Source organism: Lasioglossum baleicum, chromosome 3, assembly GCF_051020765.1.
Source record: "Lasioglossum baleicum chromosome 3, iyLasBale1, whole genome shotgun sequence".
NCBI classification, from domain to species: domain Eukaryota; kingdom Metazoa; phylum Arthropoda; class Insecta; order Hymenoptera; family Halictidae; genus Lasioglossum; species Lasioglossum baleicum.
Window position 1 is genome coordinate 18,774,926 of NC_134931.1, and position 15,669 is coordinate 18,790,594.

Sequence of the window (15,669 nt, forward strand, 5' to 3'; positions counted from 1 at the left end):
CCGTCCAGAGAGAATCAGCATTTTTGCATGAAGCGAATTCGGCAGAGTTGGGCAGTAATTAATTACATGCGTATTTAATTACACCTTCAAATACATGTGCAAAAGTGGACTATGATTACAATAAGAAAACGGTTAAATGGTCCAAAACATAAAAATTAGTGGTTTAAAAGAACAATTACACTGAAGTAATTGTTAGACTCAATTACAATTACTGTAATCGTGTTAAGTAATTGCAATGACTCCTTTCACAATTACTGTAATCGTGTTAAGTAATTGTTAGACTCAATTACAATTACTGTAATCGTGTTAAGTAATTGCAATTACTCCTTTCACAATTACATGTAATTGTAATTGGTAATTGCAATTACTTTGGCTCAACCAGTAATTGTAATTGGTAATTGCAATTAGTTTAGCTCAACCAGTAATTGTAATTGGTAATTGGAATTACTTTGGCTCAACCAGTAATTGTAATTGCAATTACCAATTACAATTACATGTAATTGTAATTTTATTTCTGCAATTTCAAGTTACAGTAATTGGTAAGTAATTGTAATTGTAATTGAAGTTACATTTTGCCCAACTCCGGGCGAATTGCATCAGCGTAGACGCAGGGAGGAAGCATTCCCGAAAATTCCTGCACATTTACCACGAACGATCTCAACGCGAAACAGGAGAACGACGATCCACGTGTCGTACCCGGCGCAAGGAAAAAAACCCGTCAATTTCGCGTCCGGTATCTCATAGCGGGTTGAATACCAGCTAGTTACATTTCCTATGGCTACCAAGGCTGACGGCCCTTATCGCGAGCGCTGAAGCCAATAAAGCATCCTACCAGGCTTTATCTCAAACTTTCCCATCCCCCGTCTGAACGGCGCGGCGCACTCTTCTAGCCGGCCATCCGCATGCAAACGACACGTGCACAGACGACAGTGGTGCACAGTAACGCTTCACCGAGGCAGCTGTCGAAGTATCCACACAGACACATATACCTCTACAAACATCGGGAGGAGGGATCGGGGATGGGGGGAAATTTTCCTTGTAAAAGGAGCAGGGACCGGTAGCGGGGTAATGATTGCATCCGCGGATGCCACAGATGCAATCTGTGTGCAAAGCGGACCGAAGTTGAGTCTTGAAGGTTTGTGGGAGGTGGGACGGGGGACGGGGGGCTGTAGGAGAAGCTTGGAGGGGTTGAGACGGGGTGGGCAACAGAGGATGGATCACGGATGGAAGGACTACGGCTCCCGTTGAACCCGTTGGAGGGGTTACCGGTCGAAGTCTCGCCGGTGACACGGCTGGTCCGACTATTTTCCAGGATCGCCAGAACCTCGTAGTGGGGGTGGTAAAGCTGCGCCGGGGAGGCGTGCACCAGGAAGCTTGCGGGCGGAGCTTTTGCGACTCACGCCTTCTAGTGGCGAGCAGCTTTCGCGTCGCGACCAGAAAGGCGTCTCTCGGAGGGTAGCTCCTACTGGAAGCTACCCGTGTTACGCCTCTCTCTTTCCTCTTGGAGCTTCTCCAAACCGTCTCATCCCTCTCTCGACCTCTCTCCCACCCCCTCAGTCCTCCCGCAAGACCCCCCTGCCCCTTTGCCGCGTCTGATTCGTACGCCCGACAGACTGCAACCGTATACGAGAGGATGTACACGCTTGCAACCCCGTCTTTGGACGCTTTCATTGGAAAAAGTGGAAGGCACGGGCTTGCTATCAGGAAATCTGGGTTTGCGCGACAGGGTGGGGTGAATGGGGGGGGGCGCGGGATGGGCGAGTCTAAGGCGAGGGTAACGTATGCCCCGAGCTAATTTGCCGAAGCTTACCCGGGAAATTACGAGCGTCCTGCGCGATGCATCGGAATATCCTTAGAAAGGCGCTCCCGCAGTCCTTTTCTCGATCCGCGGACACCCCTCTCGCACCCCTCGCCGTTTTTTTCATCTCTTAATGATTCCGCGAGTTTTCGATTATTACGACCGGCACAGGCTGCTCGGAATGCTGTCGGATATCGATTTTTATGGCCGCCAATGCGGCTGCGGGTTTAAGCCTTGAACGGGTTTTGAGCCGATGGAGTCGGACGCGGGTGGGATTTCTTGTTGGTAGGTGAGCTGGAAAGATTTGATGTGATGTATACCCAACCGTCTTATAATATCGTTTCGATACAACACGTTGCAAAAATTGTGAAAGCACTGCTATGACACTATACATATAATTATGACATGGTTTTCATGTAGCACCACTTACAAGTAACACGTACTTATTAAACACCGAAGAATATTAAATACGTGTCTTTTTGTTTTGGCTAAATACGCTTTTTAGGGGTAGAAAGCACTCCTCAAACCTCTGGAGATGGAAACGTTTGTGGCTAATTATTTCTTAAAGGGTTCATGTTGTTTCTATTTTGAGCCTATTTTCCTATAATTTTCCTTTTTTTGGGGGGGGAAAATAATGCAACAAACCAATTCTGAAGACAGATTTAGAGTCATCGCATAAAATTACTGATTATAGATACAGGAAGCGCTCGAGGGCCGGCAACTGCTAAATCCGGCAAGTCCGGCTTATTATTTCTTAATTTAATTGACCTTGAAAATCGATCTCAAGGTCGATTTCAAGGACGCCATCAACTGCATCACTCTGAGCTGTACAACTCTGGATCTAGCACTTTTTTCAGAAACTGTATCCTTTAAGAAACAATTAGCCACAAACGTTTCCATCTCCAGAGGTTTGAGGAGTGCTTTCTACCCCTAAAAAGCGTATTTAGCCGAAAGAAAAAAACATGTACTTAATATTTTTCGGTGTTTAATAAGTACGTTAAATTTCATTGAAATTAGTGAGTATCAGTTGGGTAGTGTTACTTGTTAGACATTTTAACAACCTTTGTATCGCATATAATTATAAAAAGGTTCGCTTAACACGGTTTTAATACAAGACGGAACGAACTAGCCGTGTTATAGGAGGGTTGAATTTTGCCCATACATTAGGGTGGTCATAAATACAGTGGGCGATCACTGTGGATTTTTATGCGGAATCAAAATTGTTTGTGTCAATGGCAAGGAACGGCAGCCACGTAGTATAACATAATTTTGTAAATTTTTAATTATGGATTAATTAACAATGTAGAATTACTAAAGAAGCCAACGTCATTCGTTTTAAATTTTTGATTGTGTGACTGTTAAAAATATGAGGACGTCATTGTGGAAAATCGTTAAATAAAAAAATGAAGTGAATTTCAATTTTACTAGAATGAATTTTGACGACGTAAACACATAGTGAAAATCATCCAGAGAAGAGTGAAATGAGATTCAGCTTTCCTTGCTCTTTCATTACAGATAAGAATACAAAAAATATTGTATTGAAAATGTTGAAAGATGATAAAAAATTGTAAGGAGCGTTTCTATCAGAAATTATAGAATAAGAGGTTATCTACAGGTTCTATTCATTCACAGAAGTTCAGTATATCTCCGCCACGAACTGTACCATTGTATCGCTGTGGCACAGCTCCTGAATGTATACAACCATACTCGCATCGCTGCAGAGCTCTATCTGTTCTCCAATCTACAGGCGTGGCTAAAATTAAAACAAAGTCCGAACCAGTCTTGGTACTTGGCGTACACACGTACTAATCTATTCATTACAGTTCACTTTTCATTAATAAGCCTCGAATCAGAGTAGGGCAATAATCAAGTAATATTTAAAAACGACTAATAGTCTTTTTGAATAGCAAAATTAGTCAAAACTTTTTGATTAGTTAGTGATAACTAATGAATAATATTAATGTGTGTTAGTCGCACAATAGTGACTGATGACTAAAGATTGATGACTGACCATCAACTACTAATTCACTAATAAGCAATAGCTAACGATTACTTAGAGCTGTGACTGTTTGCCATTTAATCAAAAATTTATTTTGTTCATTAATAATTTTGATATCGTCAAAATAGTATTTTGACACTGTTAAAGTCTTTTAATCCTTTTAATGTTTTGAATTATATCTACTCATTTCTGTCATAAATGCATAAAATCCGCAGACTAGTCATCACTAACTAATCAAAAAGTTTTGACTAATTACTATTTTGCTATGGCTAGCATTCAAAAAGACTATAAGTTATTTTCAATTAACAATTAATAATCGTTAATCGCAATTAACGATTAATAAGTATTTAATCGTTAACCACAATTTTAACGACTAAACGAGGAGATTAATTGTTAATTGCGATTAACGATTGAAGGAGAAATTTAGTCGTCAATCGTTGATTAAATTTTTGCCCAACTCTGCCTGGCAGGAACTCAAAATATGAAAATTGAGGAATTCATGATTATCCGTCAGTGAATTATAGTTGAGAATATGCTCTTGTAGAATCAGTAAAAAATCACGATGTTGAAAGGCTAAATTCGGTGTCATACGGTTCTAATAAGTATATTTTGATAAGTACGCGACAATATATTTACCAATCAAATTAACATGGCTTGTTAACACTGAACTTTTTCGTTACCTTGTCGGACAATTTTTTTGCAAAATGTCGAGACTTTTTATCTAACTTGAATGCTAAAGGAGAAAAAGTTGCAACTCGTTTGCACTTTCTGAGAAATTCCTTTCCTTTCATTACGTGCAGTATACCATCGCGATGCAGTGTGTTTCCTGAGATGAAAACTAATATTTATATTAATATTTACTTATTAAAAAGATTCGTGATCTACATACTTAGTATTAAACTGATAATTTACATTATTTCAACCTAATTTGCATACAAAATGGTGAACAGTATTTAAATATCTAAAAACTTATATAAAATTTCGGAAAAAAAATGTTTTCGACAGCAAATAAAAATCATTTTAAATGTTAAAGTGCATTTTTGATTTCATATTTATTATAGCTGATGTTAAGACGAATTCAACAACCTCCTACATTACGACCTTGAGCCCATGAATAACGCTGAAATAGTTTTTTCTTAATTTTCAGGTCAGATGCACCACTGTGCCAACGTATTAAACACGAACAAATTCGATAACGACAAAACAGAGAGAGAGAGTTTCGTACGAAACTTTTTCGTACTCGGATTCAGCATTCAAAATGGGGTTAATACTCGGCTGTTGTTATCGGGAATTGAACAAGGACAAGCGTAGGGAGGTACGCGAGCATAAGGGCTGTGTTTGTATCCGAAAGCGAAGGCCAGAGACTGGGTGTAGCGCTCGGTGATCTACCTTCCCCCCCACATTCAATTACTAGAACTGGCAATAAAATCGAAGCGGGTGTCGAATTTAAATTTTCCAAGGCGACGTTCGCGGCGCGGCTCCGATAAAGAAGAACTGGCCCGGTATAAAGCTCGAAATAAGAAATGAAATACACTCGTTCCCGGAGTACATACGCGATACGCCGCGAAATCTGTCGAGCATGTGGTCTGGAAGCGTTAATGTACAAATTGAAAACCATTTAGCAAATCTCCCCCATCGTTCGAAGTGTTAATAAATTCAGGTTTACGAGGGTCGGAGGGGTTGCGTTATGGATCTACAAGCGTCGGTGCGTTAACTTACACATAAAAGCGGAGGCTGCGCCTCTCCGCCCGGCACCGTGGAAAAAGGATCTTCCTTGCGGGAAAAGCGGAAGCCCGTGAGAGCCCGCGGAGAATGTTCGGTGTCATCGGGACGGATCTTTTTGTCGCTCGATTGAGCATCACCGTCTTTTCATACGTGACTGTGCCGCCGCGCCGTGCAACCGTAAAGGGTGTAGCTCCCTCGACCGACACTAATTTATTTCGCACTGTTATTAGTCGAGCCCGAATGTTTATGTAAATATGGATTTATCGGGTACAGCGAAGAATCCACTCGGGAATTACAGAAGAATCGATTTTGTTTTTATTGCATTAGCTTGTCGCATACGAAATGTCTCGGATTCGATATTGCTAATTTAGTTGAAAAACGTTTTCGTTTTCCGTTATTTTTTCCTTCGAGACTTTCAGCAATGTATTTGTGACATTTTTCCGAATAAAATGATACCAAACGTGGCATAATTCGCTACGTATTTGCTCCTTCAATCAGCAATAAAGTATCACCTCGATTATCCGAACCGATAGCTGAATTCTCCATTATCCGAGCATGGATAACACATATAAACTTTACAGCTAGACTGTTATTCAAACGCGCAAGTTTAGTTCTCCGACCGGTTCGGATAATAGAGGTGCCACTGTATCACGGATTAAACGAGTAAACATGTGTCGGGAGCAAAAGCTCCATAAACAAACAATAAAAGACGAAACAGTTGTGTTACCGGATTGTATAATTAGTAGACTGCGGATCTGTATGCAAAATAAAAATTGTTCACATATACTGCAAGAGACAGGAGCCAAATAGAAACTTCTTATTTCTTAAAATCATCTTACTTACACTGATGTACTTAAATCTTTCGAATATGTCCCCTGCTTTATATTGTACGTATTCATTTCTGTCATAAACGCATAAAATCCGCAGCCTAGTAATTAGACTGCAGATTTTACATACATTTCCGACAAGATTGAGTAAGTGAAATTTATAATAGTACGAACTATTACCTCCAATCTATAATATTAAGATGATTCGAGGAAAAAAGGAGTTTCTACTTTGTTTATATTTCACATTGCAGTGTAATTCTAATGTAGGGGAGAGTCGCACCAATTATAAGAAGTGGGGGATGTACACGAAAATAATAACAATACACTGGAAAAAGTGTTCGTCTAGAAAAGGGTAATTTTCTTCATGGTTCGATTCGGAATCCAATTATTTTTTCTGACGTCGAAGGCTCAGGGTTTCGTTCTTAAAACGAGAGGGAAGAATTCGCAGCCGGATCGAGTGTACGCATATAACATGCTCAAGCGGCGAATCAGAAATACGTTTCCATCGTAACTACGAAGCTGATCTAACGGTAATCAGCTTCCGTACTCGTTCCTCAAGTTCCTTTATCTCCTTGGGCTCTCCGGGTAGGACAGAAATGATACAGAATTTAATACAGCTTCATTCAATAAACTCCCATATACATGCTCCTGTCCGTGTCACTAAATTCTAACTCGATGTAGGAGCTGTACGTCGTAATCCCCTGACTACGTCGAGCGAGTCCTTTGAGGGTGAAAACGTTACCGAGAGCACAAACGAGAAGATAAAGAGAGAGAGAAGGAGAGAAAGCAAGCGCGCTCGCGTGGAAGGGTTAGGTAGGACATTCGTAGTTTGCCCGAAATCTGCAGGTATAATACATCATAATAGGAAAGGAGAAGGATTCCTCGTGCAACGGGGAATCGGCGGAGATATTACTTATACTTACGCGACACCGCTGCGAGCGTATTCGACACACAGATTTTCCTCCTAGATATGGTTTGCCGGTATCCAAAATTTGGGTACCCGAAATTGTCCAGTCGGGTCGGGCTCTTTTCGGACAAAAATCTGCCGACAACTCAGTTTTTCATCGATTCAATTGGAATTTTTTTTTAAATGTTCGTGAACGACTATAGTTTGATGACGTGCTGCGCGAAAGTCGTTAACTGTCGCAATCAAGAATCCTCATCTACAAAGTTCAATAACTAAAAAGTAATATATGTTCAGTCGGGCCCAAGTTGGTTAATAATTTGGAACACGTTAACAGTCTGCCATGCAATGAAGAATATTATAAATATGGGCTCTCGACTTTAGACTGTTGGATCCGTTTCATGGAATACCTTCTACATGTTTCATACAACTTAGATTTCGAGAAAGGATCTGCGAGAACTATAGAGGAAAAAAGTTAAAAACGGCAAGGAAGAAAAAAGTGCAAAATTCTTTGAAAGAGCTATCAATCACAGTTGATGTTGTCAAACAGGGAGCTGGTACATCAAATACTGGGAACGTGGCCCGAACTTTCTTTAGAAAAGCCGAATCAGTTACTGCAGTGACTGGATTAAACGCGGTTACTATCACAAGATTGCATAACATTCTTCAGGTAATTACATGTGACAAGAAAGCTGATTCTGTGAAATGCAAAGAATATTGATCGGAGACGGTTAAATTGTGCATTAAAATTTATCCATGGTTTAAACTACCTCCATCAGTTCATAAGGTACTGCAACATGGAAGTGAAGTATTTGCTACATTTGAACTGCCAATTGGTTTGTATTCAGATGAGCCGCAAGAGGCATAAAGTCTTCAGGAAATCACGAGCTGAAAACTCCCGAATGTGTTGCCGCAAAAAGACAAATATAGGTATTATACGGCATATGTTATCATCATCCGATCCACTTATAAGCTATCTAAGAATAAAGGATGGCAGGCACAAGGAAGTTCTTTCTCAAGAAGCGAAAACTGTTGGATCAATAAATTAATGGTAAGTCTCACAAGTGCCGAATGTAATTCTATTCAATTGGTAATTCTCACGACCAGATTTACAGTTTAAAATTTTGCGGTTTAGGGTTCAGGATTAAGAAGTGTTGGCAACTCAGCTGGGACATGCAAATTTATGGTATGGGCGGATGAAGTATCGCAGTTGTTGGGCTTTGTAGATAAGGATTCTTGATTGTGACAGTTAGCGATTTTCGCGCAGCACGTCATCAAAGTATAGTCCTTCACGAACATTTTAAAAGAGAATGCAATTGAATCGATGAAAAACTGAGTTGTCGGCAGATTTTTGTCCAAAAAGATCGATTTCTGGCCCACTGTGGGCCACGTGAGTAAGCTGCGGATTTTTATACAAAATCAAAATTCTTGAAGTCTATTCTAAGAGACTGAAAATAAATCAAATTATATTTTCTCTTCCACTGACCTTGAAAGGTCGAAAATAATTTAACAGTATTCTTAGGTCCTCCAGGTGCAATACAACAAAGTCGAGAGTTCGCGATATATAACTGGAGATACAAATCTGTATACATATGAGAACGGCAGGTGGAGTAGAGTACTTAGAAAAAGAGGGAAAGGCAGCCAAGAGCTAACAGCAAGAGTTACATGCGGAAACTTCGAAGAAGGAAGCCCGTACTGGCTAGAAGAGGAAAAAAGGAAATGAGGCATCTATTAGAAGACTGCTATAGTGCAGAGGGCAGCGAACTAAGAGAGGAGGACATAGTAGAGGGTAGATCAGGAGAGGGGGTAGTAGCTGGCTGAGAATGATAGAAGCTTAGCGCAGAGGAGTCAGAAATGAGAAATAAACCAAAGGCAAACACGGGAGGTTATGCAATTTAGTATAAATGAAATAAAAATGAATATAGTGCAAAAATACGAGTGCTGCGTGTAGTAGTTAAAGCGTAGTCAAGCGTTGCGTATGTGTGATTGTAAATCCATGTCCAATTCTCGGCTGCAAAGTAAAAGTAAATGAATTATATTATATCCTTAAATCCTTCTACTGTCTTTTCAAGTTTTAAATAAGTGGATTCTAATTGTAATTCTAATTATTAACTTTTAGGACACCCGAGGCTCGGACACCCGCACCACCTAGTTGATGGCAACTCGAAGGACGACCGATACGAAGCGGAGAACGATCAGCTCATAAGCGAATGAGCGACTTTGGATTCAGTACCACAGCGTATCCTGCAGGCCATCGGCGATGCCCCTTTGCGTGACCGAGGTGCATGCCATGGGAGAGATCCGAGGGTGTTAAGGACGTGAATGGGGTTTGCCCGTGTGGTATGGCGACATCAAACTGCTTAAACCATAACCGACGACTAATCGGAGTTGACGTAGTTCTGCTAATCCGGGGAAAGGGACGAACGTTTACGAATTCGGGCCATTTCATGGACATAACTGGCGGATCCGGACTTTGTGCATTTGTAAGCCGGGACTTCCGGCGAATTTTTCGGATCGAAGATCTTGTCGAATCCTATTCGGAACTGAAACTGTACATTTGATCCAAAGTTCTGGTTTGGCCAATTTAGACTCGAGACTAATGCAGTGAAAATTTTATGCAATTTTACTACTAAATATTATTCACACGAGATTTACGTAGAACAAAATGTGACTATTTCACAGTTACAATGTTCTCGCGATTGATGTGACTTTCGGGTATGCGGATAATGTGACTTTTTTATCCCCGCTACAAAGAAATTAGGGTATTAGTGTGTTTAAATTGGGGTTTTATGATATTATACTTGATGTATCATTCTCAGGTATGGAATAGCATTAGTACAATACAACAATTTCCCGCTTAGCACCGGTGTTTACCCAGGATCGTCGTTTACACTTGGAAAAGTTATCCAGGAAATCTACGTTCGGCACACACGTAGGAAAACGTAGTACCATTTCGTTTCCTGAGACTCGATACCCCCGAGGTTCTCACAACAATGGCGGGAACACTGTATTTAGAAAAATAACAAGAATGTATCCTCTGAAATTTTTAGCCAGTTTCTTACAGGGTGGGGCATTTATCCTGGCTACCTAGAATATCTCGGAAACTAAATTCCAGAGAAAAAAATATTGCAATTAAAAAGTTTAAGTCAAGGAGGGAATGACGCAAATTTTCATCATGTTTTCAAGGTCATTCCAAGGTCAACTTCATTTTTTTAAATGGAATGAGGTATTTTTTAATACGTAATACTAAACTATGTATGTCGAAAAGTTAGTAGTTCAGGAGATATTTCAATTTAAATAATTCTAAAACGCCATTACTGTTGTACTAAGACCTTGAAAACATGATGAAAATTTAAAATGGATATGACATCAGTCCCTCCTTGACTTAAACTTTTTTACAATCTCAACAATTGTAGACTAAAAACATTAGAACACGTCTCGTAAACCTAGTGTTGAGGACGTTTGAAAATCATCAGAAAAGCACAAATTTTTTTAATACAAAGGGTGGTACAATGATTGGATTGGTCTAAAGGGGTTGAATGACCTACACGCTTTTCGAGTGCATGTTTTCGAACGTGTGAAGAAGAATATTAAGCTCCACTTCTGCAACACTCGTGCTCAAAGAGAATGCAGAAAAACGAAAACATCGATTTTTTGAGCATGAATATCCCGTTAAGAGACACATCTCCCTGACCGATCTCGGTCCCATAAATACGGCTCATACATAAATTCCGCGTAATGGTAGCTTTAGTCAAAGGCTGGAACTCCGTCGCCGGTAATTCAAATTCGGAAAGATAATGTCCCGTCTGTACAACGTATATTCCGCTGTACCTGCGCCTAGTTACGTAAGTTCGCTTCTGAAACCCCGTCTCTAACCTCCTCGACGTCGTGAGCGTAAGGCGATGTATCAGGAAGAAAACTTTCAGCATAGATAACCTACTTGAAGAGTTAGCCCGCGTACATGCAAATTTCTGAATTATTATGCCGCGACGAGTATATTATGCGAGCCGCCCGCCCGCCCATTTCGCAGCGGCCGCTCGCTCTTTCGCAGCCTTTTCGCGCGTTACACCCCCCTCCTCCCACCCCTACCATCGCGAACAACCCCTTCGCCATTTTCCACGTCCCTGCTGCGCTCAGCCGCAGCTGCACTTATCTACCAACCACGGTTACCGTACTTTGCTAATTAATCTGTCGATCCTCCACTAAACCTAACAGCACCGGTCAAATCACTGTGCCGTTCAACGCGTTGAATGCCATAGTCATGCTACCCCTCGTAGAAATTATTCGATGAAACGAATCAAGTGTCTGTCATTGCGATTATTCATATTTTCAATGTGGAATATATTCCCATTAACGGTAAGAAAATAAAGAAAACATTTATATAAAAAAATGAATATGTTTGTTCTCTTCATAATTAGACTGCGGATTTTATGCACATACATTTGGAAAATTTAAACATCGTATTATATTATTTTCAACCTACTAAACATGATTAGGAAGAAAACAAATTTCTATTTCACTCCAGTCTGCCGCAATTCAGGCAAGAAATTTTTATTTTGCACTAGAGGGGAGTTGTTGCTCGCTCGCTTCGCGAGTAGGGCTGTTGAAGCTTTGCGAGCTCGCGAGAGGGTTAGTGGTACGCATTTTATTTTAACAGACGTCGATAATGTAAATTTCTATTGAAATATTGATTAAAAGCTACAACGTTCGTTTTTTTGTTGTATTGAAATATGATTCTAAAAACACTTTTAGTTTTTCCCGAATTTTCCATTTTTCCGTGCAACTTTCCCAATTTTTCTTTCCCTAAAACCTTATTCGGACTACATATTACGAACATTAAACAAAAATTAGCCAAACCGGTCCAGCCGTTCTCGAGTGATGCGCTTACCAACGAACAGCATTTGATTTTTATTTATATAGATTTTCACACACAGGTAGTTTTACTATTTTATATTAGCTAAAACGACAAAAGAATTCGAAAGGGTTGATTAATATTTTTCCTAAAGAGAAATCAGTCTCATTATTTATCGAATATACATTTGTATGCACTGGACTGCGGATCTTCATGCAAAATAAAAAATGTTCGCGTTGATTGCAGGATACAGGAGCCAAATGAGAACTGTATTATTCTTTTGATTATCCTATTAAGCATCAATGTCCTCAAATATTTTTAACATGTTCACTGCTTTAAATTGTACGGTCCTGTTTTTGTCACAAATGCATCAAATCGGCAGTTCACAGTACTATTTTCCATATTCGCCAGTAAAAGAAAAAGATATTAATTCATATCCTTCTACAAAAGCCTTTTACGATACCCCTTTGAAAATTATTTAAAATTTATCTTCGTCGATGAATTATAAAATCAAGCCGTCGATTCCGAATAAAATTGTCGAAGCCGAGCTGGTGCATTAACATCGTCGCGAGAAAGAAATTAGTCAACTCTTCATTTACAATTCTTCCATCGCGTCGCCGTGGGGGGTGAAGTGGGTGTGGGGATGGTGCGTTGCTTTCGTAACAACGATGGGATCGAAGACGAAGACGTTCGAAAGAAAAGACAACGCACAACACTTTCTCCGGTTAATTGCGTTAATTGTCCCGGAGCAATATCAGGCGGTAATTAAGGCTGCGACGGCTAATTAAGTTCGAAGCAGAGACATCCGTCCGAGCACTATCACCCCTGCGAGCCGTGCTTCGCGAAAGGACACAAAGCTGCGGACTAACTGAATTTTCTTGAGCAGCCAGGCGTCCATCAAAGATCTCAGTATTTGAAGGCCTCTTAAGGGTTGTCGAAGGGCATAACCCTTGGAATACGGTTCCCTGGAAATTCCGGTAGATATCGAACGCGCGACCATTATCAGGGACCAATAAAGGATAACAATGAACAAAATTCTACCACTTACTCCGCTTTACAATCTCCACGTGGCAGACGAATTTTTTTTCATAGGAAATCTACTGAACGGTCAGTCGCAAATGTCGTTACAGTCTGCTGCGGGGACTTTTTCTACAAAGCATATTACAGGTTCGAAAAAGAGTAATCGAAAGTGTAGGTCGAGTCCACATCAAAGCAGAAGTTGCGATGCGATTAATCGCTAATCAGGTTACCGTCCAATGGAAAACAGAATTTCCGGGGGGGGAAAAAATCGCTGCCGCCCCTGGAAAAAGGGGGTACCGCGTGTTTATTCGCGTCGACGAAACTCAGGATCGTCCCTGAGTATCCGTGACCTATAGCTAAACGCATCTAGTCTGTATACTGGGTGTACGCGATAAGTAATTCACTTATAACTCTATTGAGTTAACCCTTGCTTCTGCAGTGCCTCCATTTAGCCTCTGAAACCCCTGTCCCGATGGGTACTTCTGCTCTTCCACCTTCCTCCTTCGTCCCCACGCTCCGATCCCACCCCCTACCATGGCCATCTCCAACGACAGTAACCCCTGTACCATTTGACTCCCGCGATATTAGAACTATAGTGCCCAACTTATATTCCGAACACCCTATATGCGCGCGTACAGGATAGTAAACGGGCACGGTGATGCACCGGTACATCGAAAAACTTCGGGACCGAAATTTTACTTATATCGTGTAGGGACTAGTTGATGCAGGGACTGGTTGATAGAATGCGATTATCTGGACACTGTGGATACCTAGCACGATCTAACAATATCTGTTATGTCCATTCACTGGACAGATAACCTTTTATATTCTCATTTTCTTTTTTGTGACACTTTTATCAACATTTTCGTGGCACTTCTCTGATATTTACCTGTTTACCGAAACCTCAATTATTCGAACTAATCAGTGAAATGTGAGTGTTCACCTTAGCTACTGTGCTACATTCAATCTTTACTGATTTATACAATAAGTGTTGTTGCCATTTTTTTTTTAAATTACACTGTTTACATTCGGATATTTGGAGAATTTAGATATCGGTTCAGATAATTGAGGTCCTATTGAATCGTGGATTAAACAAGCAACATGCACGGAATTATATCGTGTCTGGGCTCGTTTTAATAAGACAGGTGCTACAAATTTGTTGGTAAAGTTTCACAACGAAATCATTAGAAACAAATTTGTCATTGAACTTGTTAGAAATATCGTGTGCTCTTTCTCGCGTGCGCACTACCAGCGCTTGTGTGGACGAAGAAATGAACGTATACATCTTTCAATCACGTAATGGTCCCGATTTAATGCGGTACATGCATCTGTGTTCCGTTGCCGCGTGCTATTAACTTCCAGTGCGTCTTCTAGTGCAGTTGTAATGAATACTATTTGCAAATATCAGCTGTCAATGGTGTGGTATAACAAAAAATATTGTAGTACAATCGTGTACTTATACAAAGAAGGTCATTATGATGAAATGGTAAGGAGGCGACATAATTTATTAAAAGAATGTCGTGTTCAACATGCTGGTAATACTGCATAATAATGTGTTAGGATATTTTTGGATATTTTTAGGATAAATATTTTAGGATATTTTTTCATTTGGTAATGTATTATTTCTTTGAAATCTCAGCAATTTAAATAACACGTACATGTGTTAATCATAAACTATGTTCACAACCATTTGGGTACAGATATACATTAAATGGTACTATAAATTGTATGTAGAATAAAATTAAATTCCACAATAATCATTAATAAAATATTTCAGTCGGAGTGGCATTTACTTTAACGTAGTAAGGACATCAAGGATTAATCAATGCATTGCTATGAATAAATAATATTCGGATATGTACAAAATGGTATCATAAATATAATTAAATTAAATGTCACAAGAATCTTCAATAAAATATTTCATTAGGTGTACATATACAGTTAGCAGCAAAACTGATCACACACATTGGCCCAGCTAAAAAAGTCGTAAAAATCAATTTTTACTATTGTTTTTCACAGTTCCGGCCAAATGCATTTTTTCAACATATTTCATAGACGACATTTACTAGACTAATTAATCTAGCCTTACAGAGAAATTGAAGTCGTTTGGTCCATTCAGAAAAAAAGTTATTCTGATTTAAAGTGTGTGCGATCAGTTTTGCTCCTAACTGTACGTTAAACCATAAGGACATGAAGTGGATAGAAGGAGAATTAATTAAGACATGAATTATGGGGCTCTTATTCAGAAGTTTCCAGAAGCACCGTTTCCATCGATACAAGAATTTGATTTCTCATTCATTTAGCAATTGCCAGTTTCTAATAAGACTTAGGCGACTGTACGGCATATCGGATTTCTGGACGCTCAGAGAGGAATTGATATCCGATCAATTAAACGTACAGGTTGAGGGTAGATGAGAGGGACTGTGTTCGAGGGAGGTCGAGGGGTAGAAAGGGGGTGCAAACTCAAGGCTCGCGAAGTGTAGCGAGGAAGAGTGGGATGGAGAGACAGGGCAAAAGGATAGGTCATATTGTGGATAGGCAAAG